The sequence below is a fragment of the Erithacus rubecula genome (assembly GCF_903797595.1).
Source record: "Erithacus rubecula genome assembly, chromosome: 3".
Classification (NCBI taxonomy): domain Eukaryota; kingdom Metazoa; phylum Chordata; class Aves; order Passeriformes; family Muscicapidae; genus Erithacus; species Erithacus rubecula.
In genome coordinates this window covers 70,078,930-70,103,471 of record NC_136689.1, presented here as the reverse complement: position 1 = coordinate 70,103,471, position 24,542 = coordinate 70,078,930, and the positions used below count along the sequence as shown (strand labels likewise).

General features: G+C 34.3%; 1 long non-coding RNA gene across 1 annotated transcript in view; it reads right to left on the bottom strand.

The window, feature by feature from the left end:
• LOC306800593 overlaps positions 1 to 23,757 on the bottom strand; it is a 126,919-nt gene extending 103,162 nt beyond the window's left edge. Inside the window, exon 1 of the long non-coding RNA XR_013773868.1 lies at positions 23,630 to 23,757. This is a non-coding gene — a long non-coding RNA (uncharacterized lncRNA). The remainder of the gene's footprint in view (positions 1 to 23,629) is intronic.
• Positions 23,758 to 24,542: the final 785 nt, after the last annotated feature.

The window sequence follows — 24,542 nt, the reverse complement described above, 5'->3', positions numbered from 1 at the left end:
AAATATTTCCATTAGTTTGTAAAGCAATGTGTTACAAATATTTTGTGTAGCACAAAAATTTGGCTTTCATTTCCATTCAGCATGAAAACAATTATAAGACAACATGGTCTATCGTGGACAGAATTAATTTTTTTCCAATATTTAACTTATACCTGGCTAAAATCTTATTTTTCATAGCATTAAATGAGGAGGATTATAAACAAAAGATGAAAATCCCCCAACCACTGGAATTTGAAAAAATTATGCCACTATAATTATTAATGTACATAAAATGTCACTTAAGACACCATTGGAATTTGTTCTTTAGCAGTATACATTTCTAACTTATCTGACACTCATTCTGTCCTGAAGCAGATTTCATGGAATTAGGCAGAAAATTTTCTTTTATTGCATCTTCTAAATAATAAAACTTCCTGTCTATGCTTCAAGGCTCAGGTTTAAGTAAAATTTGTGTTTTAATTATTTCAGGAGGGATTTTTTTCTTTAAGCAGAAAATAAAAGACATACAGAAAAACAATGTTCTGCAGTAAATTTCATTGGAGAATTTTCATAGCAGCTTATTCATTTCCATACAATGAAAAGCATTTTCAGTGTCAATGGGCTTGATTTGAAGCACTGCTTCTCTAAACTTACTGTGATTTCACTGCCACATGTTGTGTGTATCACACTTTCATTAGCACAGAAATGATGGTAGAGAGTTTTGGATCAATAATCTTCAGTGAAAAAATGGTGATTTTTATTGACATAGCTTTAATGAAGTAGCTTTGAAAAATATCATGTTCAGTCACCTGTCAACATTTTTCTGAGTCCTTTGCTTACTCATAAAAATCAGTATAACTTTCTAGGAGTATGTGCTACAAAACAAAAACTGCAATTCCTAGTCTGCATCCCGAGTTCATGCTTTGATTTTTATTTTTTTTTTTAATATTAAGAAAAACCCTGAAACCATCCAGAATATTCCAAAGCAATATCTAGACTATACAATTTTAGTTTTTAGAAAGAGTATTTAAATGTTTTTTTGGTAAAGATTGTTGTTTGACCAATAATTTACCTATATATCTCTTTAATCACCACAGTGTAAAATAATATGCATAAACATAACTGGAAAATGACCAGGGTCCTGTGTTTTCTCCTTCTAAAGAGAGTTCTATCAGAAGCTAGAGCAAGGAGCAGGAGTAAATATTTTGCTTCATTTGTTGCCTTTTTTAAAAAATTCTCTTTTTTTTTAACTGTTTTGATGGAAGAAAGAACAATGGAGAGGCAAATACAAGTTGCTGAGTGATTTGAAGGTCATTCTCATTGAATGGTCAAACCCCATTGAAATCATACATTCTGGATTTCTTTAATAAACTCTAGAAAGACACTGCATAGCTAGATCTCTGCCTTCCCACTGAGATTTCTTTTTCCCAGCTGTAAAGTTGTTCTTCCAGAGCTTTATAATATGTATTGTCCTAGAGGACTACAACTGTCTTCTTGGTTCAAAGACTTCTATGTTATCTTTAATATAGCCAGAGCTTGAACAATTAATTGAAATCTCTTTGAGGCACTGCAAAAAATACATGGATTGAAACAACAAAGTCACAGTGACATTAGCTTTGAGTCTGCTAACTTCAACAAATCAAATAATGATAATTATTTCATCTGAAATTTTAGCTTTTCCTCCTCTGTGTATGAAAATTAATGTATTTCAATGTGATGTAAATGAAAACCCTATTGTATGACTCTGGAGTTGTTCTCAAAAGCAATGGGATGATTGTGTGTGTTTGACTAAATGTTGATAATTCTTGGCACTTTACTCAGTGGCTCAGAGGAACAAGTGTATGTCTTAAATAAATTGTGCTCTTTTAAACGTTATTTGATTTTTTTCAATATTTTAAGCTAAATTTGTTTCCCACAAGAAGGAGTCAAAATCCTAATTTTTTTTTTTTTTTTTTTTTTTCTATTTAAAACAAACTAATTATAGGAGTATATTTGGAATGTGGTTGAAGTTTACACAGTTCTGCCAGAGATTAATTTGTCAATTTTGAATTTTATAATTCTATACTTTGGAAAAGCTGTACATTAGTTTTTGTAAAGAGCTGATCATAGTTGTCATAGCACAACTAGGTGAAAATCCACTGATTGCAATGAAGCATATTTAGCATCTTAAAACTGCTAAAAGACAATAAGATTAAAAAATAATTTATATAGCAGCAAAAAAACCAGAGCAATGTGTAACATTTCCTCTCTCTCTTTTGCATTCTTTCTCCTACTCCCTTCCCTGTTTCCTTCACACAAAGCCAGGCATTTGCTCAAGGCAGTGAGTTTTCTGGCAAGGGAAGAGATTTTTGATCTGTGTTTGCATAGTGCATTCAATAATGTTTAGACCATGATGAAGACAACTAAATACCAGTAAAATACAACCAGAAAAGTAATTCCATTTGAGCTTATGAGAACTTATGAAGCTTGATTCATTTAATATTCATGTCATGTAGTTAGATTCATGGTTGTGCATACAGGAGTGAACTGATATTTAAATTTTCCCGTGGTTTGGGCATTTATAATAGCTTTCTCCTATGTTGATCTCTGAGGTTTAAAGAGATTTGAGTCTCCTTAATATAAGAGACAATTCCTCTATGGAAAATAGGGTACAGAAAGAGTTTGTCGAGAGTTTGTTTATAGAGAGGCAGTGATGCTTGAAATAAAAGGCCCCTCAGAAATGGCTGGTTTTACTCATCTTTCTTCCCTCCATTGAAGGCTTTAATAAGAGTCTCTCTTTATACACTTTTCTACTTTTATGGTGCTTACCAAATCATATCACCTACATCTCTGTTAGATGTGATCAAAATTGACCAAAAAGTTCTAAGGATTTCGGGAAGAAACTGAGAAAACTATTTTCTTAGGAAACCGGGCTACAGACCTATTATAATAATGATATAGCAATTATCTTGCTTCCAACCTTTGCAAGGCAGAGGGTAGAGTTTGTTTTTTCCTTTGTCACTAAGAAAATAAAATATTTTAAGTAAGAAATTGCAATATTCATCTAAATCCCACTTCAGTGGAATGTAGCCAAGCCTGGGACTTATTTAAGAGTAAACAAGAAGTAAACAATCTTGAAGCAAAGAAACAAGATTTACTAGCATGAACTTGTGTGGACCCTATCCTGCCAAAAAAAGTGGATGCTGGAAGCCATGGACCTAGAAGGAATGTAATGTGATATAGACATATTGGTTTCTCCCCTTGGCTGGCCTTTGTTCAGCCCTGCCAATTCCATTTGAGCTCAATATTAGTTGCTTCCTTCAGGGACTAGGCAGACCTCCCTCTATTCTCACTATCTATTAACATAAATGTTCAGTTTGCTATCATAGTGATGCAGCACTGATCACTGAAATTTTTCATGGCTCATATTTTCTCCCTGTTTCACAGTTTATGAACTCAGGCTTAAGAAAACTAACAGGGTAATTTCAAAGGAAATTTGGTGTATGGATGCTTTTGAGATTCTGGGTTTAGATGACTAATTTAAGCCACAGCAAACTATACTCGCTATCATTAGGCAGGCCTTAAGTAAGTAAAAGGGAATATTGTGTTGCCAATTTATTCTGTCAGTTCACTTTATTTAGAAAATAGACTGCCAAGCAAATCTTACCCTTGCTTTTGCCTCCTTTACTTCTCTTCTCTGCAGCCCCTCTGTTATTATTCCCTTTAGTCTGCACAGTCATTCAGGCTGTGCTTCTTCCCTTCTTCTGTACAATATGTCATCCACAGTCTGTAATTGTTTATCATGCCATTACATACACCACAAGCTTTTACACACACTGAAATGGTTGCTCTGGGTATAAAAGGAACTGTAAAAAGAAGTGTAAAACTTGTGATGTATAACAGTAGAGTCAGTGAAAGGCATATGGATTTTATGTCTCTAAGTGCTTATGAAAGGATGGAAGGACAGTGTCTGACTCCTTTCTAGATCTTAATTGGAAGAATGGTTAAGAAACTATCATCTGAAGCAGGCTATTTGAACAACCCAGAGAAAAATTCCACAATCAGTAAAGTAACTGACACATTTTTGAAATAGTATGAATGAGGATGAAGGCAAAACTTGGCCTATAACATCAAAGGATTCAACATTTCTGTGATGAATCCTCATTTGTAGGAAAATTGTGACACAAAACACTAGTGTCAGATTTTATTGACCACTAAAGTTCAGTAATTGCTTAGCAACCTGATATTCCAGTGAAAGACAATCTCAACTAGTTTCAAACTAGTTGTGCAACACTTCTCAGAAAAACAGAAGAAATCTCGGAGCCAGATGGGAGTGGGGCACCCATGTGCCACAGGATGGGAGGTTCCTCAGGGTTGGATCTTAGGGGGTTATCCTTGGAGGCTGCAGACATTCCTTGAGTGACCCAGCCCCTTCCTGCAGCCACTGCTGAATGCTCCCCTCTGGTACCCCCTTCCTTGTGGAGCTGAGACTGAGCAACTCCTTGCTGCTGCTCTCAGGGGCATCTCTGTGCCCATTTTGGTCTGGTGGCCACTGCTGGGCCCTCACACATCTCTAGTTCAGCAGCGGCACGAGGGGAATTGTGTCTCCTTGTGACAGGGATGATGCAGCCTCACAGCAGGTGCAGAACATCTTCCACACCCAAATGTAGCAGAATGCATACTCTGGCTCAGCAAGAGGTCACCTGAGTCCTACCCAGGCATGCTTTTTAGAGAAATTACATTTTATCCTTTCTCTTGAATAAAAGAAAGGTTCCCTTTCCAAACTCATAGATATCTCAGGTAATCCACAAGAGCCTTTTCTTATCAGTCTCACTAAATCCATTGTTGCACTGTCTATCAAGACTGGTAAGAAAAATCAAGTATTTATCCACATAGAGTTGTGAAATTGCCAGTTTTATTATTATTTTTTTGCATAAAGGATCTGTGTTCCTTTTTTGACTGGCATATTTTCCAATGTTTTTGAATGTATGCTACTGATATTTTTGGGGTTTCTCGGAACAGCTCTGCAAGCAAAATAAAAAAACTTTCATGTCTCAATCCTTCACTCCTCCTCCCTCCTCCCCCCTGCCCCAATAACTTTAACTAAATATTCTCATGTATCTCTTCCCTTGAGACCAGTTGCTGATATTAAAAAGGAGAAATTACATCACTGTGGAACTTTTGAACATATTGCAAGAGTTGGCAATGTGCAACAAAGGGAGGATAACATTTTAGAGGGTGCATTAAGGATGACATCTCCAAGAAATTATTTAGTCAATGGAAAAACTCTCATAGGGAAGTCAGATAGGATTTTTTCCTATTTATGCAATGTGCATCGATGAGTATAGATTTCTACTAATTATTCAGTCTTTGGCATTCATAAATCAGCTGTTGAATAATCATTGAGATTTTCTATTGTTACAAATACTAGTAAATCTGCCAACATTCATCTCATCTTTTGCATGGGTTTTATTTTGAACTTCAATCATAAGAATTTATATCAAAATTGCAAAGAACTGTGTTCTATGCATACCTCTTCAAGGTACTCTTTTCTTTTTCTTCCCCTTAAGAGGACAGAGGGAAGCAATCATTTTAAGAAGCAAGCATTTGTCCTATTTCTATCATTGGGATTTTTCTGGATGATGCCTGATCCATCCTAGTTGAACTGAGGGATGTGGGTCTAACTCAGATGGCATTTGTTCTTCATCCATTAATGTCCTTTTTCCATCTAGTGTGTAATGCCCGTCTTTCCACTGTTGAATTCTTTCAATATAAAGCATTTTGCCCTTTACTAGAGGTGCATTGACAAATCATTCTGTTTCTTACAGTAACTTAAAAATCTCAATAAAACACTTGTTTTTTAAGACCTTAAGATTTACTCCATTTTATAATTTGCCGACGAGTAAATTGATTTATAACAAATTGTTGTACAACTCTCAGAACATATAGAACCTAATAACATATTTTGTATCATATCTGGGGCTAAATTTTCATGAGTTATTCTTTGTTTTAATGTAATTTATACCACTTTAAAAATAAATAAAGCATTGACATATAAGAGAGCTTGCATTTTCCCTATGGATATTTCAGAGACTTCTGGATGCTGCTCATTTATCTTATTAGTTTATGGATTGGATTTATGAGGAATAATATTGCTAATATCCTATTGAATGTCTTAACATAATCACAAATTCAGACCAGAATTTAAAATAGAGGGATATATGCAGAACTGCAATCTGTTCAAAGGGAACAGAGTATCTGTGTGTAGGTATGGAACGGGTTATCATCATAATAATGAGGAACCTTTACTGTTAGGAAAGCAAATTTGGTGATGGACTGAGAAATTTTCAATATTTTCTGATAATTTGAAATCCATTCATTAAAATTATGCATAAGTAAGATTTTAGAAGTATGTTTTATGTGAATATATAAAAATCTAGTATCAAATATGCTTTGACAATTTTTGCTTTCTGAAGTCAAGTTCAACTTCTTCCTTACATAAGACCTTAAATAATTATATTTGCAAGCACATCATTGATGATAGCAATTAAAGTACTTTGCAACCCATCTTTATTATGAATTTATAGTCAAATATTTTGCTCTGTGGAGATTAATCACAGATAAAGACTAAAATCATTGCTGCACTGGCTTCTTAGTCCCATGCAAAATCTTCAGACTGATTCATAATTATAGATCCAATGTCTTTCTATCATTCATTCAGCTGGTTTCTTTAAGGAGAAAAAAGGTCCATTTTAGACTCTCAGTCATTCACTTCCTAGTTTGGTTTCTTAATAATATACAGATCCAGAGCTGGGATGAAGAAAAAAAAGTAGGTTATGCATCTGATTTTCTATCTGAAACAGGTTTTAAAGAGTAGATAGGAAGCAAGCAATTGGAAACCCTAGCCACATCCTTTCAGAATTGCTACTATACAGGATTTGGGAATTTTTTATTTTGGTTAATTGGTGTTTGTTTAAGAATTTCAGGACAATTTTTCAGAATTATTCTTTAAATACGAATATATATCTTCATTATTTATTTTTCTAACAGCCTCAGTAGAAGAAAAAAACTCTTTTCTTCTCTGTAAGTTTCCAGTCGAGATTGCAGTACACAGAGAACATGCATTACAATTTCAAGTTTCCATAGGTGAGAGAAGACATTCCCTAGGGACTTAAAACCCCCTCTAGTTTCTGTTGTGACCAAGCTATCAGAATAACACTGTAAACAAAATTTGTGCCTCAGACTGTTTTCTTGCTATGTGTAAGTTTTTCACAAAAGGCAACATATTTATATATTGAAAGAACCTACAACAAAGAGTTGGGTCTTAGAAGTCTCATAAAAGAAAGCAGCTTCACACATTGAAATCATTGACCTCCACAAGGAGGTGCAAAATTCTGTGATTTTGAAATTATATTCCTGCCAATTAATTTGAAAGTTGTGTAAATTTGAAAATAATGATCATTGACATGTAAAGCAGAGGAGAAATTCATCTCTATTTTTCTCATATATCTCTTTGAGCAATGAATTATCTTTCTGGGTTGTTTATGGTTTGTATTTCTAATAAACTTGGATTAAATTAGAAGGTGACTTTTAATTCACACTTAAATTGTCTGCAAATTAAAATTCTGTAGGTTAATGGACAAATTCATGTATTCTCTGATAAAAACTTTTTTTTTCCAGTCAATATAGTTTCTGATGATGGCACTTGACTCGCTCAGTAAAATGAGATATGCAAAATTCCATATCTTAGCATTCTTTTCTTCCATTTTGTTTACTCTGGTGGTGTGTAACATCAAACACAAGTCACTTCACAAGTTTAATTCACTTGTATAAACTCACTTCTCTTGCACTGCTTTTAGAATTTTCCTTCCTGTTATCTTGTTAGAGTTTACCACTATGCCAGCTTTAACTTCATTGAGGTGATAAGGCAAAATTACATTCTGTGCAGCCAAGCACAAAAATGAGATGCAACCCTTGCTTGGACATTCCTTGTTGTCCCTCTTAGCAAAATATTTGAAATAAATAAATGGTGTTTTCTTTGAACCACTGTGTATTCAAATAATAAATTAATTGTCTCACTTTTCTAATAATTAGAAAATGTTATGCTTTCTTCATTTCCTTGCAAGGAGAACAGGCAACAAAAGGATCTGTCAGATGTATAACTGATTTTCTAAGATCTTAAAAAAAAATCTTAAAAAGGACATAGTAGAATATTTATAATTTTCTTTCTCGAAACAGAAAATGGCAAAATGACTACATAGGTTCCCCACAGAATCAGAATGTCTTGGTAGAACTTTTCAAATTCTTTTAGATACTTTTTCTATTTCTAAAAGGAAATGCACAAGTTGTGAATGTGATATACCTGAGTGCTTGGAGTTTTGAAAGGTTGAAGCCCTTAAGTGACTGCTACTTTTATATCATGCTTATTTTAGCTGTGTAAAGAAAATAATTAAGACTGTTGTTAGGAGGAAATAATAAAGTACTGGGGAAATAGTTGTTAAAGTTAATATTTTATTACAAATGCAAATAAACATTTAATTGAATGCTGTTTAACTTTAGGGAATACTATCATGCCAAATTATTTCCATGTAGTCAAGATATATTTTTGATAGGTAATAAATGCTTTTGTAATTTCTTTTGCGAATCATTGAATTTGAAATCCAAGATGTGTTATCACTGGCAGACAAAATGCACCAACCTTTGATAACTTTAACAAATGTCAGTATCTCAAAGAGATCAGTCTCTAGAGCACTTAAGTCATGGTCCATAGTTGTTAGGTGATACTGCAAAAGTAATGTTTGTGACAACTGACCTTCTTTAGATGCTGCTGCTTCTTGTCTTGTAAAAAGAAAGATGAGCTTTGGATACAAATAATGTGGGGAAACCTGCTTAACTGCCCAGTAATTTCAGGCACTTCTCATTCTATGAACAAGTGCACAAAACATTGAGAGGTCCTGGAGATGCTGAAAAAAAGAGAAAGCTTTGCATTCTATAGAGAATGCAATTCTTTTATTTTCCATCTTTAATTTAAACAATTCCTTTTAAATATTTTGCATAACTCATCTCCAAACCTTTTAATCTTCTTTTATGTATACTAAAGGATTGTTTACCTGACATTATTTCCCTCATGCTTTAAGATGCATGCTATTAATGCTTTTGTTGTCTAACTTTTCATTTAAGCAGTGTAAAATATCAGAACTGAATAAAAATGATTCAGAATAGAGTTCTAGAAGGCCTTATTAGCACCTGTGGGACTCCAATGAGGTTTTTGCTCTCCAAATTTGCTTTAGCAGAGATACAAACAAAAAAAGAACAAAACACTGTTTGAGTTTTCCTTTACCAAGACAGTGGAAACAAGACAAAATTTAAGGAAACATGCCAAGTCAACTTCAAAGAGTATCTGTGTGTACACAATGTGTACTCTGCACATATTAATGGATGCAGTGTGAACAGTTTTCTTTGTTGATTTTGTGTGTCTCTGCATTTTTTAAACAACTTTTATTCTTTGTTATTCCTCTCTGTACAGAGCCAAACCTTAATCTGGAATTAGAGGCACTTGTTTAGTTTACTAAAAGCTGCAGTTAAGCTCATTTGAGCAGCAAGCTAATTAAAAGACAGCAGGTTTGATCAGTTATGTGCTGTCAGTTTTCAGTCCCTTTTCAAAAGGACAAGTTGTCTTGGAGGACAAGTTGTTTTTGGATGCATGAAGATGAGAAAAAATCCTAGAATCTCTCCTATAGAATTAAAAGCAAGACATGCATGCCTAAATGGATAGGCATATGTAGAGAAAGGGGGTGATAGACTGGGAACCGACTTTAACTACCATGGATGCCTGAACTTGAAGAGGGATTTTATGGATTGATTGGGCCAAATCTAAGCATTGCATATTTGAAATCTGCTTTCCAGAAAATTTATCAATTCGGGAAATCGCTCAATCTCATCTAGTGATTGATGAGCATTACCCCAGCCCAGAGAGAATTTCTAGAAACTTTCCCTTTGGATTACAAAAAAAATTAAATAGCTTGTAAGTGGTCACTCATAATTTGTATTTCAGCCTGGTTCCAGTTTAGGAAGGCTCAATTTAACATGGGTAGCAAGCACTAATAGCAGTATTTCTGGGGATTTGCAGCTGTGACAAATAATGAAAATACAAGGACAGACATGAAATTTTGATCATATTAGGATGTTTATAATCTGTTTGTGCAGCCAAGTTTATCCTTAAAAATATATATTTATGTTGGCTGCGGTTGTATTGATTTTTAACATACAACAAATAGGTGCAGTTGCTTTAGTGACAAAGCTTAGTATGAATATAATTTTAGGAAGTTTCTGTATATTTATCTACAAGGTTTCCAGTATCTGTGTCATTCTCCAAAATGTTTCCAGTACCACATTTGCAAAATATTTTGATTAAAATTCATTAATTTTGGAGTTTTTTTGCTGAATTCTGATTTAGGCTTTCATTGATCTACTGCTCTATCACAAAAGGCATTCTCCATGCTAATGGCATTTGCTGAGTTCAATCACATTTTCTCAACTATTTTGAGATATCAAATAATGCCTTCCAAATCTTTTACCTGAGATTTAAAGAAAAAACCGATTTACTACTGCAGAGTTCTATTTTTTATCCAACAAATGGATTACAAAATTATTTTATATTTATTTTTCATCCTTTGTCTTTACAAAGAACTTTTCTTTTCCTGTCATTTAATCTGTAGGAAACTTTACAAAAATTAGTGTGTCAGTTATTTCCATTTCAAATATTAGGGTGAGTGATCATACTTCCAAGAGTTTGGAAGACTTCTACTATTTCTGCACCTAAAAAACAGCCACTAGCAAAAAGCTGAGGACGAGAAAATTATAATCCAGTGGAAAAAGCTGAATTAACATTCTGATTTATGCCCTGTAGTGCTTATATTCTTTTCTGCTAAAAAACAATCACACACAAAAACAATCCATACTGATCTGTGAAACGATCAGACTTATTTCTTTATTTTTATTTGGTTAGGAATTAATTTTGTGAATATCAGATTTTGAAATTTATTGTTATTTACTTTTTGTGCAGGCTTGCTGCAGACACTTAGCAACTTGAAATCTAGGTAATCCCTAGCTATCTGGTTTTTATTTTACTGACAGTTTTTATTTGGTGTTTGTTTCTGGTTTTTTTTTTTTCCCCTCTTAAACTTTTTTTTGACATACAGCTGAAATAATTCTTGCTGTGCTAAAAGTGCCAGCTCTTCAGAAGTCATAAACTGTCTTGAATCACATTCAATACTCCAGCCTTTTCTGCTCAGCCAGTGACTAGCTATTTAGGAACAGACATGGGAGAATAGCAATTTTTAACTTTCAGTGAAAATGATTTTAGCTTCTTTGTGTTTCTTCACATTCTAGAAGTGACATGCAAGTTTAGTGCTCATTAGTTCATGTTCTGTTACAAGCTCCTATTTATGTGGAGGCTTTGGTTTCAAATAGCCCAACATTGCAAGAGGAAAGAACAGACACTTTTAAATATCTGTGCACTAACAAAATTGTGCAGCGAAAAAGCTGACTAAAAAAGTAAGAATCTGCATTGGACTATCAGTAAATGGCAAGGTTCAGCCAGCTTTACATTCATATTCTTTAAAATTATTCTTAGAAAAATAAAATACAAAGAAAAAAAAACTTTCAAGACACAAATGAAGCACTTATTTTCTGGGGTTTTTGGGGTTTTGTTGTTTGTTTGTTTCCTCCCTGAAAGACTACATGATGATTTTCACTTGGACCAATGTGGAGAGAAAAAGTTATATTACTTATTGGCCAAAATCTTTATTCTTGGCTCAGCAAGCATCTTGAGCCAGTACTCTTCCTACACTCAGGTTGGAGGACAGCAGAGACATGTTGGCTCTTAGTCTCAAAGGCAGCTCATGACACTGCCTGCTGGAATGCCAGTGCCTGCCTCCCCTCAGTTTTGAGCCAATCACCACAGCTATGTCTCTGCTGGAAAGCAGTGTATCCCATCCAGAAGGCACTGGCTGCTGCAGCCCTTCAGCCCTCTCCCAAAACAACCTGGCAGGGTTGTGTGCTGCTAGTCTGAGCTACCCTGCCAGTGTGAAGCTTGTACTGTTGGGCAAGGACACTAGGATTTCTCCATGTTTTCATAGGTAGAGTGTTCAGATCAAGGCCAGGAGGATTTTCCCTTTGAATAGCCCTTCGTTTAACATCAATCTCAATTAAAATATGAGTTTGGCAGTAGCAGAACTGTCTTTTAAATGTCCAAAATGTATTTCAGGAATGTCCTTTTCACTTTAGTTTAAGACCATTGTGCATAGATTTTTGTCCTGTTAGTCTGGGCAGTACAGTATATGCAACTTGTAATATCATTCAGATTGTCAGTCCCAATAAACACAAAACAGACTAGTTTTCTCTACTTTTACCTCATTTAAAGTCATAGTCCTTGCAGGTATTCAGTGATGATTATGTCCTAGTAATGAGAAAACATATGCATAATCTGTCATTCTGTAGTAACTAAACAATGAAAGTCAGTCTGACAAGGCGAACATTCCTGAAAGGCTCTAAAGGCCTGTATTTAAAATGTTCTTTGAAGAAGGTAAGACACATAGGCAGGACATGGAGAAGTCCTTTTTCATTGTTTGTAGTAACTACAGGTGTAACACATAACAGATATAAATAAGAAAGTGCTTTTCAACATAAAAAGAGTTATTGGAAAAGCAAATCAGTTTTAAAAGCAAATTTTTGCAAGCATCACTATGTGTTTTAACTACCATGCTCTCCTCAGGAGCAAAAAACATTCAAAAGAGGAGGTATTTCATCTCCTTGAGCAAAAATTCTTCCTGTAACTAAAGGTCAAAATGAGTAATTGAATAGTTTCTAAGTCTTCCTATGCATGGAAAAACAATAAATTTATCACTGCCCCCAAAAGAGTTAAACTCCTTCCACAAGTTTTTTCAAGTAACTTATATTTTGTATGAAAAATCATAGAATTCTGTCTTTGACATGAATGTTAATTGACAAGCCAGCTGTCTGATTTCTCATTTTCCTTTCCTTCACAACTTTAGATTTCTGTTTTAAACATATGGCTGAATTTTTGAAGTCCTGTCCCTTTTTCATAAGAGCATGAAACTTGGATGTTATCAATGCAGCATATTTGCTTGATGTTTCATTAATGTGTAAGAATATTTCTTCCTAATTTCATGTACCCCGTTTGATGTAGGTGTTTTTAAAGTCCTATATCAAGATATAATATTTTAAATGCAAATTTAAAGAAAAAAAAAAAAAGAAAAAACCCCAAAATAAAACAAGAAGAACCCCAACTCTGAATATCCTGATTGTTATGGCTCAGCAACTAAAAGACCATTTAAAACATTTACTTTTGTCTTTACATGGACTTTAAGTATCAGGATTTCAGAGCTGAAGTAATGATGTTCAAATGCACATGTTAATGAATAAATAATGTGAGAATCTAGTGGAGTAAAAGTAAATATCAAATAATATGGGAAGCCAACATTACTTAAAATCACAGACTTGAAAGTGGCTTCAGAGGAAGGGCCCATGTCCAAACTAGAATGATCTGTACTTGTCTCACTGCTGATTGATGTTTGTCCAGCTTGTTCTTTAAACATCCAATGTATCTAAAGCAGTGACAAAAACCAAATTAAAGTCAAGATAAATGGCATTTTCCATGTCTAAAAAAATCCATCATATTATGGCATTGTAAAATGAAGGTAGATTATTGGGACCTGAATTATTTTAGATACCCCTATTGATTTTAGTGAATATCTTTTTTATTATTATTATTTAAAAGCTATTTACAGAAAGAGATCTTGGTTCTATTTTTCTAGGTATAGCAATTTTGTTCTCTGGACTATAATTCCACAGAATCTTTCTTCCTCTCTTTATAATTCCCTAACTAATTTTTTTAATTCGCTAGTATTTTTGAAATTACTCATCCTCCACAGAATTTTATAAATAAACAAAACCAGTAAACTGTGTTTTACTCTGTGCTCACAAATTAATGGTGAGTACAGTGGTGGGTTTTAATAGTTAGGTTTTTTGTGTGTGATGGGTAACCTTAATTAATTTTTAGTTCCTGTATGCCTGCTTAGGCTTAAACTCAATGAAGAGCTCAAAATTTATGGGTGCCAGATGATTCTAATAGCTACTTTTAAATGGCCTTATCTACCTTCTTCATTGTGGTGCAGCAGAGAGTAGTAAATTCCGTTTTGAAAACTGTCATAGTTTTTCCCTCTATTCATTAAAATTAGACATTTTTCAATGTCAGTCATACACTGCACAACATATTTTGAAATGTATCTTGAAATGAGCTGTCCTTTCATATTCAGTGTTGAACTTTTAATCTTTCCTGAACTGTATTTTATGAATCAAAATAAAAGTTAAAGAAAGAAGTTAAAGGATATAAAAAAGAAATAAAACATTACATTTGCAATCAAAGAGTCATAGAATATTTAGAGTTGGTAGGGAACCACAAGAATCACTGTAGTTAACTCCTGGACTTACAAAGGACAACCTTAAGAGTCACATCCTGTATCTGGGAGTATTGTCCAAAAGCTTCTTGAACTCCTTCAGGTTTGGTGTTGTGACTACTTCCCTGGGGTACCTGTTCCAGTGTCCAAACACCTTCTGTGTGAGGAAACCTCCTCCAAATGTCCAACTTAAACCTCCCTAGACACAACCTCAGGCCATTCCTTTGGGTTCTGTCACTGCTCACCAGAATGAAGAGACCAGTTTCTGCCCCTCCACTTCCCCTTATGAAGAAATTATAGACTGCAATGTGTTCTCTCCTCAGTCTTCTCCAGACTGAACCTCAGCCACTCCTCCTATAGCATCTCCTCTAACTTTGCACCATCTTCATAGCCCTCCTTTGTACATTCTCCAGTAGCTTTGTACCTTTCTCACATTGCAGCATCCAAATATGCACACAACACTTTGGATGTGGCTGCACCAGGGAGAGTAGAATGGGACAACACCTCCCTCAACAGGCCAACATGAGAGTCTGATGCACCCCAGTGCACAGTTGGCCCTCCTGGCTGCCAGGACACTGCTGACTCACATTCAACTTGTCAATGACCAGGACCCACAGATCTCTCCCTCTTGCAGTGTTGCTCATCAGGTTCTCACACCCAACTCTGTGCTGACATCCAGGTTTGCCCCATCCCAGGTGCAGAATCCAGCACTTCTTGATTGCTCAGCCTTCCAATTTGTTCATGTACCCTGTAGAGGAGCCTATCTGCTTTCCAGGGAGTCTAGAGTTTCTTCCAACTTATTGTCATTGACAAACTTAGTATATCTTTGGGTCCTGCATTCGACTCATTCATGGAGCATTGAAGAGTGCTGGCCCTAAAGTGAAGACCAATAGAAGCCGTCTCATGATATGTTTTTCCCTTTGTATGTTGAAAATTTTATTCAGAAGGAAAGCCAAAAAACTTACAGTAACTGTCTTCCTTTGATCAACTAAATGGGTGACATTGTCATAAGAAGAAATGAAGTTTATTGGCAGGAATGTTTCCCCATGAACCTGTTCTGTCTGTGATTGCACTGTTTTTCAGTATCACCAAGAATAATATTCTCAGTGATTTTATAAGTCACTGAAATGAAACTGACAGGCCTGGAGTTACCAGGATCAACCCTCCTGCCCCTCTTTAAAATTGGTACATAAACCAGTTTCCAGTCACTGGAACCTCTTCACATCCTCCAGACCATTGAAAACTCATTGAGAGAGCTCTTCCAATGACTTCAACCAGGTTTTTGAGTACTCTGGGATGACTCTCATTAGGTCTCATAAACTTAAACTGGAGCAGAAAATCACACAGAAGTTCAGGGTTAACTGAGACTAGGGCTATCACTAGTATTGAAGACTGAGGTGAAGAAAGCATTAAACATCTCTGCTTTGTCTATGTCCCTGTTTGTGAGGTGGCCATCTCATCAAGTCACAGAATGGGGCCAATCACCAAGGTTATTTCTGGTCTGCCTTTTGCTATTATGACACTTTTAAAAGCCCTTTTTGTTGTCTTCCTTGGTACTGAGCCCGCTTCAAATCTAACAGCTTTGGCCACACAAAATTTCTCCCCACAATGGTGAGCAGCATCTCCATAGTCCTCCCAAATTGCCCAGCCTTGCTTCCACTGGCCATCTACATTCTTTTTCTTATTCCTTTGTCAACAGAAGGTCAGTCTTACAGAAGAAAGTAAATGAGTGATTTTGGACTGACTCAGTTGCAATTATTTTGGCAGATGGACAGGCAAAATAAGATTTACTTAAAATTAGTTTTGTTTTTGACCCTATCCTTTATAAATATTGAGTGTTTTGTATTTGATATCAGGACCATGTTGTTCTTAACATTCCTGTTTGATATTTCCAAGTATATGCAAAATCAAGAAGCTGAGGGAGAATGATTGACTTTATTTTTTTATTTCCATCTGGCTAAAAAAGGTAAATTATCAGAAGATACCTCTGCTCTGTTAATGAAAATTTGAATTGAGGATTTGTGCTATTTCATCCTTTCTTTCATAGATACAACACAAAAATAAAAGATTGCTCTCCAGTCATACCTGAAGAAAGTGGTCTACAATCTTTGAACAAAATATAATGCCATTTTGTTCAACTTCTGAAGGCAAGTGGAGTTGTGTAAGTGTGTTCAGTCAAATCACTCATTGTGAATGAGGACATGAGGGATAGCAGTCAATCAGCATTGTAGGAGAAGCTACTAACCTTGTGGTAACAGAAACCTGACATCCTGGCTAAGAAGTGCAGATGCTCAGTAAGGTACGTAAGAGATAAATACAGACTTATCATCAGTCAAAGTATGAAATCAAAAGGACTCTGGATACTTTGATACATTCTAATTAGAGAAAAAAAATACAGAGAGTAATCTTGTCATCAAGTGCTGTAATTCTGTCAGATCTTAGAAGTGAAGCATAATTGGGCCATGATAGCACTGGGTGATCTGCATGAAAAGGAAAATTAAGGTCAGGAGGAATGGTTTTGTTAGTGACAGTCTTTCTTTTGGTATACAGTTAATACTTCACCACTTTTTCACTTGTTAAGGTGGAAATATTTTTGTTTTAAAGGTCTAACAAGTCATAAAGAACAGTCAGTTTTCTCCTTCCTAGACAAATAAATTTGTTTTCCAAAGGCATATATGAAAAGACTTATATACCTGTAAAGCAAAAATCACACTCCTTTGGGAATTTTGGGGTTTATAGGTTTGCTGTGCACTGCCCAGGAGCTTGTGAGAGAGCTTTTGGAGCTGCCTTCACAGTGAAAGACATTTCATCCCCATAGCCCAGCAGTAACATCTCTCTTCAAGTTCATGAAGCTTCTACAACCCTATACAGACAAAAGAAACAGAGGAGGGTCAAAATGCCAGAGGATCTTACTTTTAGACTCCCTTGGTGATGGGAGGGAACGATTATACTGCATATATACATAGAATGCATAGATACACCTGTATAAGAATATGAATTCATGTGATATCTATATATAACAATATATAGACAAATGTATAGACATTTATTTGATAAAGTATGGATGAGGGAAAAAAAAAGGAAAGCAAAATTTGACTGCTTATATTAAAATAAGTAACTTTTCTGCTACTTTGCTGATTCACTTCAGAATTTTCTCTTCCCAGATGCTCAGGGTCTTCATCTTCATTGGCTTCACTTTTCAAAGAATGTCTTGTACATAGTTTTTGTACTCCATCTCTTTCTTGGAGCTCCCCAAGGTTTATACTTTTTTGTTGGTTTTTTTTGTTGTTATTTGTGTGTGTTGTTGTTGTTGTTGTTTCTGTTTGGGTTTTTTACTTCAGTCTTTCTCCATCAAATCTTCTCTATGAACATGTCTCTTTGAAAACAGGTTTGCCATCACTCCTCCTTGATTGGCTTAATAGCATCTCTCTGATTAAGTGAAGGATAGGAACCTGTAGATATATCACAACAGAAACATTCTTGATGACTAAGATTGGTGAATAAAGACCACTACCGTGACACAAGACACAAACACGTTAACCTGGCACCATTTTAAATGCTTTTGAGCACTCAGATAACATTGTGAGAAATACACAAGAGACAGATAAATATAGATGGTATGCATACAGATGATACAGAGATAGATAATAGAGATAGATAGATAGATAGATAGATAGATAGATAGATAGATAGATAGATAGATAGATACAGATAATAAAAGCTTTTGAAATCTTTCTGAATAATAAGAAATTAAGGTTTTTCAGTACTATATTTACATTAAATTCAGCAAGTATAAGTAATATAGATAAGTAACTGGCTATTTTCATAGTAAACTTACAGGCTTATGCTTATAGAGGTAAAATACCCCTAGCTGAATTCCTCATGATGCAGAACAAGACTAATGCTGACCAATGTAATATTTTTACATGAAACTGGTTAATTTTGCATATATTCCAGAACATTTTAAAAAATAATCACTACCTATATAGAGCCCCATCTGAAAAGGAAATTATGTGACATAATACTAGGTTCTTTCATCCTGGCTAAAGATACAGTTTTTTACTCGTTATTTTTTCCTTCTTTCATGGCCAATGACACATTTTATTGGAGAGGAAGAGGGTTCTTTAAGTTTTCATAAGCTTTTGGATTCAAGTGCAAAATGTACCAGATGAAAGCTGTTTTATTAATTTTTTTTCTTAACATTATTTAGTAGCCTTCTATACAGCGTGGGTTTTTTGCTGACTGTCACTTCATCTTCAAACTATGAAAGATTTTACATTATATTGTTAAAGTATACAGTGTTGTGAAAAATAATCTTCTATGATATATGTGGAGCAGATTTGGAAGAATCTGAAGATACTTGGTATTTCATGAGCTGCATTTTAACAAAAATAAGGTCCCTGATTAGCTTTAGTTTTATCAAAACAATTTAGTCAACTTTACAGTTTCTGTCTATTTTTGATGGGAGTACAGCAACTGGTAAAGCAAATCTTATGACTAAAATTCAGTTTACAATTTTTATTATAACCATTATAGAACAATATTAAATTTCTCTTTTCTAACTTTTCAGTGCTAAAAAAAGTAAAAAGCACTAAAAGCTTATTTTTGTCATTAAAATGAGTAGATATAATCCCAGAAGTAGTGCACTGAATAGGAAGGTATAATTTTTAAACAGTAAGTTTTATGATTATCACATTTCTCATTATTACTATCTTTAAGGCTAAGAGCAGATTAAAAGACTGAACACAGGAGAAAGCACTGAACACTGTAATATTTTTATGCAATTTAATATGATCTAATCTCTACCTTTGGTCTTTAGAAATGAAAAGCATGATATCTTTAAAATCATGCTCTTGTAATCTGCATTTTAACTAAATGATGTTTTTGATTCACAAGACATTCTCTATTTTATCCTGAAAACAGATTATTTTCATTTTAATTAGGTTCTCAGTGCATTTACTATGGAAAAAGAAACTGAATTTTTATAATCCTTTAAATATAATTAAAGTAGATCTTCATTCCTTGTTTCAGACAATATGCCCCAATTAGAAGACCAGAAGTGCAACTGTAACTAAAAAGTCCAATTTAAGGACCTTCAAAAGACAGGAAGAATTTAAGTAACTAAATTATGAACCATGGTTGGACCAAGGTAGTTTCTGCAATTTGTAATGATTTTTAGTGCTTAAAGTGAGATTGAGAAATTATTCAAGTACTTGATATTCAAACTCTGACCCCACAAACTCTTTATTTCAGTACAATTTTATACTATCTTGTTTATCATAGTTGAGTTCTTTTTATGAGAGCATCTGATACTGCTTCAGAAACATGCTCAGAACAGCCACAGCCTGAACAATACTAAAATGTTTGATGTTCACATCAGTTTTATACAGCACTGAGATACAAAAATACAATTCTATTAATTTTTTTTCTCTGTTTTGTGGATCAGCCTGTATTAGGTGCTAATAAATAACTTCTAACATAAACTGACATAATTGATTTCCTCATAAAAATGTTTTAAGTCTCTCTTAATTTTTAGGCACTGTTAGAGAAGTGTGATTCTTAACTTTTATAAAATAGCATAGTTATTAGAGAATTTTCCTAGGAAATAACAGAAACTTTTAAAAGCCCATGTCTCCAAGTATGTTCTAACTACATTCTTTAAAGTCCAGGACAGGACCACAAACATAAGTGAAAGTTGAGAAGGGTCCAGTAATGACATGAATGTTTCCTTCCACTGAAGAAAGAGATGGATGAAAACACAAATGAAAAAATGTGTATGTAAACCAGCAAAATTTAAAATTCTAAAACTGTCCTGAAAACAACATCAGTTTGCTAACTGCCATTAACTACAGAAATAAAAACATAATTGTCCAAGATGTGAGAAGAACAGAGTTGTTTTTTTTTTTTTGTTTTCATGCTTCCTGGGAAACATCTTTTCTTTATAAACTTAGTGGAAATATAAAATTTTCTTGGTCAAAAGAACACCTCGCTAACCAGGGGCTTGATACAAATTCAGGTGAAGTTGCTCCCACCTCAATAGGTGTCTGGAAGATGCCATGTATAGATGATGCCTAATTCACTTAAGCACATGCGTTGTCTCATATAAATCAAGGTGATTTTGGAAATTTCATAACACTATTTATTTTAAAAGGCAGGCTTCCCTTCCACTGAAAACAGGATAAAATTATGATCACTTCAGCAAACAGATGAGATTTATTGTAGTAAAGTCATGTTCAGCTACATATTTCAGTTAATGCAAAGAAAGACTAATTTTCTACCAATAATCTTATTCTTCTATGAAATTCTCAAGGACAGTCCTAGAGAATGGACAAGCAAAAATAAAGATATCAATATAGATTTGTAAAAGAAACATATTTGCTCTCATAACTATATTAGTGCTAGCAAACAATTTGAAGTGTACTAAGCCCAGAGTACCAAGGAATTCTCTTCATGAATATAAAGAAAATGCTCTAAAAGCACAGTTACTCACAGCAACAAGTTACTTATTAAAATTTATGCCAGACACTCAGCTTAGAAGCTGTGCTTGCAAATATATTAGGTGTAGTAAAGACCTTCTTAGTGCATGTTGCTCTCTGTAATGGGGCTTTAAATGTTCCAAGGTTATATTTTTCATTTTAGAATAATGTTTTCCAATAGTACCTTCTGTTTGGGAGTTGGAGTTTATTTTGGAGGGGGATGAATTTTACTGCAATGTTCTTGCTATAGTATCAGCCCGTCAGAGTAGAAATTCTGAGGAATTTTTCAGTACTTCACATATGCATCCTTTATGTGCTTGAGAATCTTGTTGAATGTTCTTGCAATGGTTTAATCCCTAATTAAGTACCACACAACTGCTTGTTCACACTCCTTTGGTGGGACACAGGAAAGAATAGAAAGAGTAAAAGTATAAGAACACATAGGCTGAGATGCAATCAATTTAATAGTGAAAGCAAAGCAAACAAGGAATTCATTCACCACTTCCTATGGGCAGGCAGGTGTGCAGCCATCTCCAGGAAAGTCAGGCTCCATCATGCATCATGATTACTTTGGAAGACAAATGGAATAACTTTGAACATCCTTCCCACCCCGCCCCCTTCCTTGTTCTTTCCCCTTTTTTCTTTACTGAGCATGATTCCACGCAGTGTGGGATGTCCCTTTGGTCACTGGAGTCAGCTGTCCCAGCTGCATCTCCTCACAACTTTCTGTGCCTCCCTAGCCTACTTGCCGGTGGGATGGTTTGAGAAGCAGAAGAGGCTCCACCCTACACAATCACTGCCCCAGTTAAAACATCTATGTCTTACCAAGACTGTTTTCAGCACAAGTCCAAAATATAGCCCCATACTGTGAAGAAAATTAGCTCTGTTCCAGTAAAACTCAGAACAGGCTATTTGCTCCCTCTTTTGGAACATAAATCCTGAGACCAACTTTTGCCAAATCAGTGCAAGTAAGAAGTAATTTGAAATCAAGAGTTAAAAGGTACGGAAGTCACTTTATCTAAAAAGGACTATAGAAGTTGTGATTATAAGTGAGCAGATCAAAAAAGGAACTCAGAAAAAATGTAAAATTATTTTAAATTTCAAATAAGGGAAAAGGATGAGTGAGACAGGTAGTTCATGCGATGGCAAAGATTTTCTTATAGAAAGATTATGTTCAGGCTTTTATCTCCTGAGATAAGCAAAGTGATTCTGCCTAAAATTAGACTGAACAACAACAATCTTATGCATTGTCTCCATGTCTCAACTCATGGGAGCTTTACAGTTACACTCTCTGAGATTCAATAAGCTTTTCTAGTTAGGTCATATTTTCTCTGCACTTGGGTTTAGCAATGTTTAAGAACATTTGGAACTCCTTCATCAACATAATTTCTAATACTTCCAGAAAGAAATCAGAAATTTATAATTTCAAAATATTTTAGAATTGCTTAGAAATCATGTAAATACATCCAAAGGCCTGGTGCACAAGTGCTTATCACAGATGATGAACAAAAGACTTATTCTGGTAGCTCATGCAAACTGTTAGCAAAAAAAAAAAAAAAAAAAAAAAAAAAAAAAAAAAAAAAAAAAAAAAAAAAAAAAAAAATTAGGAATTTTCTGAAAAAGATAACTCATTTTTATTTTATGTTCTGACCATGCACATTCTTCCTGCACTGAAAGCTTATTGTGGTTTTGCTTTTTTGACCACTGTCAGTTGTGAAGACCTGTTTGCTTGTTTAAAAATGTGCAGAAAAGGAGAAGTGAAACCTCTCTTGAAGGCTGGACTTTATCAGCAGTAGGTAATGAATCTTGACAGTTAATCATGTGGGGTTTTGTGTTGCTGAATATGTCTCCGTCCTTATCTATTTATGCACAGAGAGAGAATATACTGCCTATTATATGGTAATGATACAGTACATAGTGCTGCCTACAAGTACAGTGTTTAGATAAAATATAAATTAAAAGATAAAATATTTTTAAAGTTATAAGAATTTTTAATATAATTATTTATTGAGCACTGAAAATTTAAATACTGGCAAATACTGTCTCTGTCCATGGTACTTTAGAAAATTTTCTGATAGGGAAAAATGTGTCCTCTAATTCAATGCATAGGCATAATGCTCATATTCATGAAGAAAATAAGTAAGTCATGTTTGACCCATTACCTCTAAATAGAAGTATGAACATTTTTTAGAGAATTTGTTGAAATTTAGTTGGCCCAAGGCACTCAGGCTTAACAACTTTCACCTGAAAAATCAGTGGACAGTCAATAGCTCATAAAAATGCTGTGGCCTGACAGAAAGCTTCCTTGCATAGAGATTTTCACTCTCTTTGGTTTTTTGCCTCTTTTTTCCCTTTTCTTTTTTTCTTTTAATTTTGTTTTTCTTACAAGGATAATCATATCTGAGATAGAAATAAATTATTCTTAGTCACAATATGCTTTTGATTTTGTTGATCCAAGTGAAACTATGTTTAGAAAAGTGCTGAGAGAGGTGTTCACTCTACAGTTGGAGTATGAGTTTATGGAGGTGATTGAGCACTCTTCATTTCTACAGTAATGTGCTAAGATGCAATTTAAGTGTGAGTGTAGCTCTTCAAAATTATGTTCTCTGAAGCAGTGAGGTCTGGGCAGATTTAGATTTGGTGCACTGTGTATGTGTATGAGCTAAAAAACTGATACCAGTGACAAATAAATAAATAAATTCTGTTATTTTGAACATATCAGGGTTTTCTTTGTTGGGTTTTCTTTTTTTTTTTTTGTTTTTTTGTGTTTTTTTTTTTTTTTTTTTTTTTTTGTGTTTTTTTGGGTGTTTTTTTTTTTTTTTTTTTTTTTTTTTTTTTTTTTTTTTTTTTGTGCCAAGAAGAAAGTAAGTATCACAAATTGTCCTTATTTATCCTACAGAGAAGTCCACTCTAACAATAGAAATCCACAGTTCAGAAGGTGTATGGCCTACAGAACTGAAGAATTGAATGAAATCTTACTGTTGTGAAATCAAAAACAATGAAAACAATGTTTTGATGAGCAATGCAGCACTCACGTTAGAAATTCCACAAGATTTTAAAACATTTTGCCTTTTTTCTCAATGAGGAACAGTACAAAATACTGTGCAACTTTAAAATCTTTTATAGAGAAAGACCATATGAACAGCAATGTACTTTCCAAAGCAGACAGTTGCCCTTTTGTTTATTTTTTTATTTCTGGAAATTTGATGTATGCTGCAATTTTCCAAATGTATTTGCAAATATATATGGGTTTTTTCCCATATCTCAAATTTCTTTTTTACCATATTGCCTTCCATTTCAGCCTTTCCTTTCTAGTCTCGGTATTTTCTTCCCTGGGTTTGAAAAGGTTATTGATGAAGATATTATTCAATTAACTTACTATTATATGCTAACAAGTTACTAGAATACAAGATACTAGAATGAATTACTAAAGGTAACAACGAAAGTAAAATCTAATACAAAACCACTTTATAGCTGGGCACTATACAAGTGTCCATGAAAATACCTAATTATAGTCTGACTTTATTTTGCCATTTGTTTTATATTTAATAAACAATGGTGTAACCTCCCTTTTCATCAAAATTGATTCACTGTTTTTATTTCTTATTTTTAGGCTTGCTTATCATTG